The sequence below is a fragment of the Leptodactylus fuscus genome, chromosome 4 (genome assembly GCF_031893055.1).
Source record: "Leptodactylus fuscus isolate aLepFus1 chromosome 4, aLepFus1.hap2, whole genome shotgun sequence".
In the NCBI taxonomy this organism is placed as follows: domain Eukaryota; kingdom Metazoa; phylum Chordata; class Amphibia; order Anura; family Leptodactylidae; genus Leptodactylus; species Leptodactylus fuscus.
The window spans coordinates 156,934,948-156,944,158 of record NC_134268.1 but is presented as its reverse complement, the minus strand read 5'-3'; the positions used below and the strand labels follow the sequence as shown (position 1 = coordinate 156,944,158).

At 44.0% G+C, this 9,211-nt stretch overlaps 1 protein-coding gene across 1 annotated transcript in view; it reads left to right on the top strand.

Annotated features, from left to right (window-relative positions):
- Window positions 1–1,252: 1,252 nt before the first annotated feature.
- LARS2 (leucyl-tRNA synthetase 2, mitochondrial) overlaps window positions 1,253–9,211 on the top strand; it is a 142,622-nt gene continuing 134,663 nt past the window's right edge. The window contains exon 1 of the mRNA XM_075271251.1: window positions 1,253–1,280. The gene's annotated coding sequence lies outside the window, so the exon portion shown is untranslated. The remainder of the gene's footprint in view (window positions 1,281–9,211) is intronic.

Here is a 9,211-nt window from a genome sequence, read left to right as displayed (position 1 = left end):
CCTCTCAACTGGAATTTTGGAGCGCTCTTCTTTTGCATATTGCTTGAGGTCTCTCATATTTGAAGGGTGCCTTCTATCAACAGCAATTTTGAGATCTCTCCAAAGGTGTTCAATGGGATTAAGATCTGGACATATTGCTGGACACTTTAGCACTTTCCAGTGTTTTTTTTCCCATCCATTTCTGGGTGCTCTTGAAGTATGTTTGTAGTCATTGTCTGGCTGGAAGACCCATGATCTAGGATGCAAACTCAGCTTTCTGACACTGGCTGCTAGATTGTGGCCCAAAATCCTTAGGTATCAGGGCAACATGGTGGCTCAGTGGTTACCTGCAGACTTGCAGCGCTGGAGTCCTGGGTTCGTATCCCACCAGGAATAACGTCTGCAAGGAGTTTGTATGTTCTCCCCGTTTTTATTCATATGCTAATCCAGCCAGCACAAGAAGTTCCCAGCAGCACTCGTCTCTGCTGTTCTCTTCTATTTGTGTTTGCAAATACGAAGTCGTCATCAGCAGCAGCCTGTGCAGTACACATACATAGGAAAGAATAGCAGAGGGTGCACGATGAGACTTCCGGGGTGCACCAAGTTGCTAATTAGCATATGAATAAAAACGGTCTCATTCAAAAACCACTGAGGCAATTTACATACAAAAGGTAGGTGTGGCATAGCCTTTCTAAAGGCTATGCAAGGATGTGCTTATCTAAAAATGACTTTTCAATGATAGAGCTCCTTTAACTAGAGAGACAAGGAGGGGTGTGCAGTGACAGGGAGGTAGTGTGGAAGCTACAAACAAATGCAGATGATACCACAGACACTTAGAAATCACTCAAAACACTGCTAGAAGTATATGGGTGCACTTTTAAATTTTTTTATTTTTTTTTTACGGGAAAATCCCTTTAATCCAAATTTCTGCAATTGGTTAAATTGCTGCATTTTTTTCCAGTGACTTTTCATAGGTTTTTCTTGTCTTCTGCGATAAGATATCATGCTGCAGCAGTTTAACCAATTGCAGGAGTTTGGGGACAGGAATGTGACTGTAAATCTTCCACAGTGTAAATAAAGCTTTGTGTTTTCCTCCCAGACGGTGCAGAGCTGTCTCGTGCAGTCAGCCATGACACACCGTCCTCAGCAGCTCCTCAGCATATAGTCAGATATTCATCACAAGACACTTCCTCAGCTTTACAGCCCTGAACGTGACTCCTCCCACACATACACGTGATTGATCACATGGCTATGACATCATCAAAGGTCCTTTCTCACACTAGGAAGTAGCGTCTACTGAGGTAGGACATGTGAATGGAGCATGTAACAGTGATGTGGACACCGGGGTCATTGTAGGCAGCTGTATATTGTACGCTGGGCTGTACTCCTTCCTGCCTGTGTGCTGGCTTTACTGTTGCAGCTCTATGTGAATGGGATTAAGTGAAATCTCCTTCACTTTGCTGGGACTGTAAACACAGAGGTTTATTTTTCAAGAGCAGCAGTCTTCTGAACTCCTCATACAGTGCTGTAAGGAGACAGGTGGCGCAGGGCTCGTTCACATCTGCGCCTGGTGTGCGTACTGCAGGTTTCTGTTTCCTGCATAAAACCGAGCAGGAGACGGAAACCTGCAGGAGTCTTTCTCACCCATTCATTTGAATGGGTGAGAGAGATGTCCGGCTGTGAGCGGCAGTGAGCGTTTTGCGCTCTCCGCCGCGAAACCGGGTTTTTTAATCCGGACACAGAGTCGGACATGCAGTACTCTGTGTCCGGATTAAAAAATCCGGTTTCGTGGCGGAGAGCATAAAACGCTCACCGCCGCTCACAGCCGGACCCGGTCTGTGCTTTGCATCTTCTGGTATGCAGAAAACGGAAAGCACAGAACGGAAGGCTGAACGCAGGTGTGAACCTAGCATCAGCAGGCTTTCTCCATTCACTTCTATAGCAGAACCTGCCTGCTTGGCTGATGTGGGAACTGCCATAGTTATAGCTGGAGAGAGCCTTGTATGTGCGGCTGCCATAAGAAGAGTTCAGCGCCTATTGGTCATTGTGGCATAGGTCTGGTTGACATCTGCGTTCAGTATTCTGTTCAGAGAGTCAGCAAGGGCATTCCCCAAATGTAATACCGAACGCACTGACAAGCGGTGACGCTTATGAAAGCACTCGGACCTCATAGACTATAATGGGGTCTGTGTGTTTTCCATGCAGTGTCCGCACAAGTCTTATGGAGAGAAAAGTACTTCATGAACTACTTTCTTTTCCGCATGACTTGTATGCTATAAGGGTTAGTTCACACGTAAATAACGTGTGGCTTATTTTGGCACTGGAAAAAAAAGCTTTCTAATTAGGAAGTTTTTTTTGGAGCTTTTTTTTGTAAAAACAGCTTTAAAAAAAGCCAGGCCGTTTTCCCCTCCTGTAAAGTGAATGGGCTGAAAAAACCGCATAGCGTTTTTTTCCGCGTGTTTTTTTGCAAAAAAAAAAAAGTGTTGCTTATTTTTGCAAAAAAACGTGCAGTTTTCACCTTCCATTCACTTCTATTGCTTTCTTCAGGCGGAAAATACCTGAAGAAAGGTCATGTCGCTTCTTTTTCTCTGCTAGCAGAAAAATCTTCTAGCAGAAAAAAAAAAAAAGCTAGCAGTCTACATAGACTAACATTGGATGGAGGAGGATTATGACGTGGATTCCGCTGTCAAAATCCTCCTCATGTCCCCGTGTGAACTAGCCCTAAGTCTGAGGTGAGAATATCCGCATAACTGGATTGTTTTATTACCCATTACATTGTATGGCTGTCATAGAGGATCTCTCTCCCCTTTTACCAGAATCGCTCAGTGAGTGCAGCTTCCATTTTGGGGAACTTCAGTAATCTGTTTAATATAGAGAGTAAACCATCTGAAAGATCATCAGTATGGCTAAATTTCCCTTGTATGGCAGATATTTAGGAGAAGAATTCAGAATCTGTTTTCTCTGATATTGATGTCTTTACTTCACTATTAGGGTGCCTTTACACGGCGTAGCGCACCACGCCTTTAGACACATATACACGTGTCCGAGCGTGGCGCTTCAAAACAGGGCCCATTGATTTCAATGGGTGCCGATTATACAGTCATGGCCAAAAGTTTTGAGAATGATACAAATATTAATTTTTACAAAGTCGTCTGCTTCAGTTTTCCTAATGGAAATTTGCATATACTCCAGAATGTTATAAAGAGTGATCAGCTTAACAGCAATTACTTGCAAAGTCAATATTTGCTTAAAAATGAACTTTATCCCCCAAAAAACATTTCAACATCATTGCAGCCCTGCCTTAAAAGGACCAGCTAACATTGTTTCAGTGATTGCTCCATTAACACAGGTGTGGGTGTTGATGAGGACAGGGCTGGAGATCAATCTGTCATGATTAAGTAAGAATGACACCACTGGACACTTTAAAAGGAGGCTGGTGCTTGGCATCATTGTTTCTCTTCTGTTAACCATGGTTATCTGTAAAGAAACACGTGCAGTCATCACTGCACTGCACAAAAATGGCCTAACAGGGAAGAGTATCGCAGCTAGAAAGATTGCACCTCAGTCAACAATCTATCGCATCATCAAGAACTTCAAGGAGAGAGGTTCCATTGTTGGCAAAAAGGCTCCAGGGCGCCCAAGAAAGACCAGCAAGCGCCAGGACCGTCTCTTAAAAGTGTTTCAGCTGCGGGATCGGGCTACCAGCAGTGCAGAGCTTGCTCAGGAATGGCAGCAGGCAGGTGTGAGTGCATCTGCATGCACTGTGAGGCGGAGACTCTTGGAGCAAGGCCTGGTCTCAAGGAGGGCAGCAAAGAAGCCACTTCTCTCCAGAAAAAACATCAGGGACAGACTGATATTCTGCAAAAGGTACAGGGAGTGGACTGCTGAGGACTGGGGTAAAGTAATTTTCTCTGATGAATCCCCTTTTCGATTGTTTGGGACATCTGGAAAACAGCTTATTCGGAGAAGACGAGGTGAGCGCTACCACCAGTCTTGTCTCATGCCAACTGTAAAGCATCCTGAAACCATTCATGTGTGGGGTTGCTTCTCAGCCAAGGGAATCGGCTCTCTCACAGTCTTGCCTAAAAACACAGCCATGAATAAAGAATGGTACCAGAATGTCCCCCAAGATCAACTTCTCCCAACCGTCCAAGAGCAGTTTGGCAATCAACAATGCCTTTTCCAGCATGATGGAGCACTTTGCCATAAAGCAAAGGTGATAACTAAATGGCTCAGGGAACAAAACATAGAGATTTTGGGTCCAAGGCCTGGAAACTCCCCAGATCTTAATCCCATTGAGAACTTGTGGTCAATTATCAAGAGACGGGTGGACAAACAAAAACCTACAAATTCTGACAAAATGCAAGTATTGATTGTGCAAGAATGGACTGCTATCAGTCAGGATTTGGTCCAGAAGTTGATTGAGAGCATGCCAGGGAGAATTGCAGAGGTCCTGAAGAAGAAGGGTCAACACTGCAAATATTGACTTGCTGCATTAACTCATTCTAACTGTCAATACAGGTAGTCCTCGGGTTCCGACGGTCTCGGGTTACAACGTTTCGTGGTTACGACAGCTCCCTTGTAACAGAAAACTGCCAGCACTCCCAGCTAGCAAGGACTAGCCTGCGGCAAATCAATGCTGGTTCTGCAGCAGGCTCGTCGGAAGAGAGCTGGCAGCTTGCTGTTACAAGTGAGCTTGTAAAATAAAACCCTGAAACAGAATGTGAAACTTACCGAACGGTGCAGGGTGGGCAGGCGGGCATTCAGGCCTCCTCTTCCTCCGATGTCCTGACCACTTCCTCCAGCGCTCGCGAACTGATAATGGCCTGGGCGCATGCGCAGTATCATAATGCTTCTATTACGGCTACTGCGCATGCGCCCAGGCCATTATCAGTATGCGAGCGCCGGAGGAGGAGGACGGAACATCGGAGGAAGAGGAGGCCTGAATGCCCGCCCGCCCACCCTGCACCGTACGGTAAGTTTCACATTCTGTTTCAGGGTTTTATTTTAACGGGGGGGGGGGGGGGGGGTGTAATTGCGAGCCGATGCACACTAAATCACATTGATCCGTTCCTACGCGGCGTCGGTATGGTAGGTTTCCGACTTACGTCGAAATTCGGTTTACGACGACGCGCAAGAACGGATCAACGTCGTAAGTCAAGGACTACCTGTATAAGCTTTTATTACTCATAATATGATTGCAATTATATTTCTGTATGTGATAAAAACATCTGACAAACACACATAAAAACCAGAGGGCAGCAGATCATGTGAAAATATAAGATTTGTGTCATTCTCAAAACTTTTGGTCATGACTGTACACACGCTACCCATTGAAATCAATAGGTAAAAAAGCCTCCGATTGATTTCAATGGGTAGCGCGCATATATCGGCACCCATTGAAATCAATGGGCTCTGTTTTGAAGCGCCGCGTTCGGATACGTGTATACGTGTCTAAAGGAGTGGCGCGCTACACCGTATGAAGGCACCCTTACTGATATTGAAAGTTTTAACCCACTTGCCAGTATCTGTAATATATTTATGGTGGATGGTGCTGGAGTGTTTGGAGAAGGCTCAGAGCTGACTTTGCTCCACAGGTATTGCAGCTGATGCTCTGCAGGAAATACTCAATCAGAATCCCAGGATGTATATATCAGGAGAAAGGGAATATCGCACTATAGGACACTATCTAATCTTCTGTAGAAAATAGGGACTAATTGACAGGACTCTCAAAATGAACCAAAATAAATAAAATATAACCTTTATTAGGGTAATATAAAAAGATATGGGGCGTTCACACTACCATCAGTGTCTGACAGGTAGTGTCCGCTCCTAGTGTCCGTTCAAAATCTCGCACAGACATTAGCAGCGGACACTAGCTGTGTCCGTGACAGTTTTCATTCATTTAAAGAGGACCTTTCATCAGATCGGGCACATGCAGTTCTATATACTGCTGGAAAGCTGACAGTGCGCTGAATTCAGCGCACTGTCGGCTTTCCCGATCTGTGCCTCGGGTAAAGCGCTATCGGTCCCAGTACCGTAGCGCTTTACAGTCAGAAGGGCGTTTCTGACAGTTAGCCAGGGACGTCCTTCTGCCCAGCAGCGCCTATCGCGCTGCACAGTGTGAGCAGGGAGGAACGCCCCCTCCCTCTGCTCACACAGCTCGTCCATAGACGAGTATTATCAGGAGAATGAGGAGGGAGTTCCTCCCCGCTCCACAGTACAGTGCAATAGGCGCTGCTGGGCAGAAGGGCGTCCCTGGCTAACTGTCAGAAACACGCACTGTCAGCTTTCCAGCAGTATATAAAACTGCCTGTGCCCAATCTGATTGAAAGGTCCTCTTTAAATGGCGATAAGGTGCGTTCTTTTGCACTCCGTGCCTGTCCATAACTGTCCGTTTGTAAAGATGTCCGACTTTTCAAGCGGACAGAAAAAACCTATATGTCGGGTTTTGCTGTCTGCTTGAAAAGTCGGACATCTTTACAAATGGACAGCTAAGGACAGGCACGGAGTGCAAAAGAACGCACCCGATCACCATTTAAATTAATGAAAACTGTCACGGACACAGCTAGTGTCCGCTCCTAATGTCCGTGCGAGATTTTGAACGGACACTAGGAGCGGACACTACCTGTCGGACAATGACGGTAGTGTGAATGCTCCCATAGTGTGACATAACCTGATGATAACTGTAAATAATATTATTGTGTTAACACTGTCTCCATGGTTCCATGACAACAATAAGAAGTTTTTTGTGTGTGAGGGTCATTCCCGGATCTTACTGGGTAAATCATTGTTCCATAATATCCAGAGTTAACATTGCAAATTGTGTTCAATGATGTCAACTCCGTGTAGAACAAAATTGAGTTGTGCTATTTATGAGATAATAGACCCTTAAATATGTCCAGCTATAAGTACAAAACGGTCATCCTATAAGATTCTATAGGACAGATAATGTACCACAGCCAAATCTTTTTTATCAGCTGTTCAAGTAAAAAATACAGGGTGATCTGCAGATATCAAAAAGGATGTTCCCTAGATATGCACTAAAAATGCTTGCTGAAAAAGATCCCATAAATGTAGAAGGGATCTCAGGTGCATCAGACAGATAACTTTTTCCCTCATTTGTTTATTGCATAAGAGCGGCGATGTAGTAACATCCCCAAGGAGATGTGCCCTAAAAAGGGCATACCACTGTCTTCTAATCTAGAAACACCATAGAAGATAGGCATGAAGGCTGTCTAGAGGCTGATCAGAAGAAACATACCGTACACATAAGGTTATCAGCTATTCTACATACAAGATATGTGATGTAGTGACACCTCAGGGGAGACGTGCCCTAACAAGGGCATACCACAGTCCTATATATTAACTATTGGCCATTGCCTGGAGCAGCACATGTTTCAGCTCTCTACTCTTCCCCTGATGACCCAATTCCCATAGGATCTGGAAACACATCTGTCTCAGGAACCTCTATTTATGTCTTCATGTTCAACTTCTAACTAGCTTTATTTAGATCTATTAGAAATTGGTTAATGGTTAATGGCAACTAGTCACATAAAGACAACCATCAAGTTTGCCTTATTGCACTACTTGACTAATTGACTTCTGAGGCCTAGTCACAGACCTCAGTGGTTCCTGATACTATTCAGAAGACAGGAAAATAACAAATACCAGCGCAGGAGCCCAGGGTAGATGAGTAACACAGTTTGTTATGTTTGATGATCTCTCGTGGGCTCCTGCTAATTATTCTGTGGGGTCTTAAGAGACCCCACAGTATAATAATAGTAGTTTGCACGTTTTCGGTACAAATGAAACTGCAAGCAAACCTTGCGAATTCTGTAATAACCAATCCGAAATAACTGATGTACATAAAATCATGTTGGTTATCTGGATTCATGGTTAGTTTATTTTTTGATTATTTGCCCAGTCCTAGTACATGAGTTTAATTCCACTAATTTGTTGAATTGCTTATTTTTTTTTTTCTTCTCCTGGAGAAGCTAAAAGAAAGCCCAAAACAGTTCTATATCTGTATACTCTCCTCTCCAGTTGGCCAGGGATCAACTTTGTTCAGTCCCCAGTATTTGTTGATTGTCTGTCTGAACAGAACATCACTTCTCAACCACTGCTTGGCTGTTCATATGTGGGCAAAAAGGTCAGGGAGACATTAATTGATGTCATTAGAAGATACAAGTCAGGCCATGAAAAAAGCAACCTCATACAACTGTGTAGACTAAAAAATACATTAAAGAGGTTGTCCGGGCTAAATAATATTTTCTAATTAGGCCAGGGGGAGGTGAAAAACACATATTTACCTGTCCATGATGCTCCAGTGTCCTCTGAGGGCAGTTTAGTCCGATAGGCTGCCATCATGTTCGTGAATTTATGGATGGCCTCATGAAAGGCACCAGGGTTGTCACAGGGAGTGAAATAATAATAATACAGCAGGGCAGATGGAATAGTAGAAAGACTAACAACACCCTAGATCAATCTGTATATATATAGGTATGCTTCACAAATTAAGCAAATCAACTAATTAAAGTGAACTGTTAAAAATGTAATATTTTATTAAGGGTACATAGCCCTGTGTGTCACACAAATAAATGTAGTAAAAACGCTTGTCCTATGTAGTTTTTGATACGCCAGGCAAGGCAAAAAATATTTATAGATGATTACAGTGTTGTATTACTGAGTCATCATTCACCCTGCGTAGCCTGTCTACATCTCGACAGTTTAAAAAGGTAAGTATTCTGTGGTGAATGAGAAAACTAATAAAGATTGGTATCTTTTTACCACTCTATCACCCAGTCACGAAACCTAATATACATGCGCTGCCTTTGTCACACCGGCAGAACCAAGCATGTCAGTGAGAAACAGCCATAGGGGGAAGTTTGTGTCTAATGATGTAGCCCTTATGGGCTTTTGCTGTTGCTAGTGGGACGGCAAAATGGCCAAGTTGGACCAACGATGACAAGGAAACAGATAACTAGACTCCATCAGTGTTAGGTTACTCAACTACCTCCTCCCTAATTACTGCCCCTATTAGTGCAACATATCTTAATCCATCTATGGCACAAACTCCAAATGCATCCCCTGGCTGATGTTTCACCAGATACTAGCCGCCTATGTATTCATTAACCCCTCCCGACGCGTTTCGCCAACTGCATGCTGCCTCATCAGGGTTATATCGGGATATAGTTGTTTTTAAAGGCTGTAGAAGCACTATCTAAGTTCA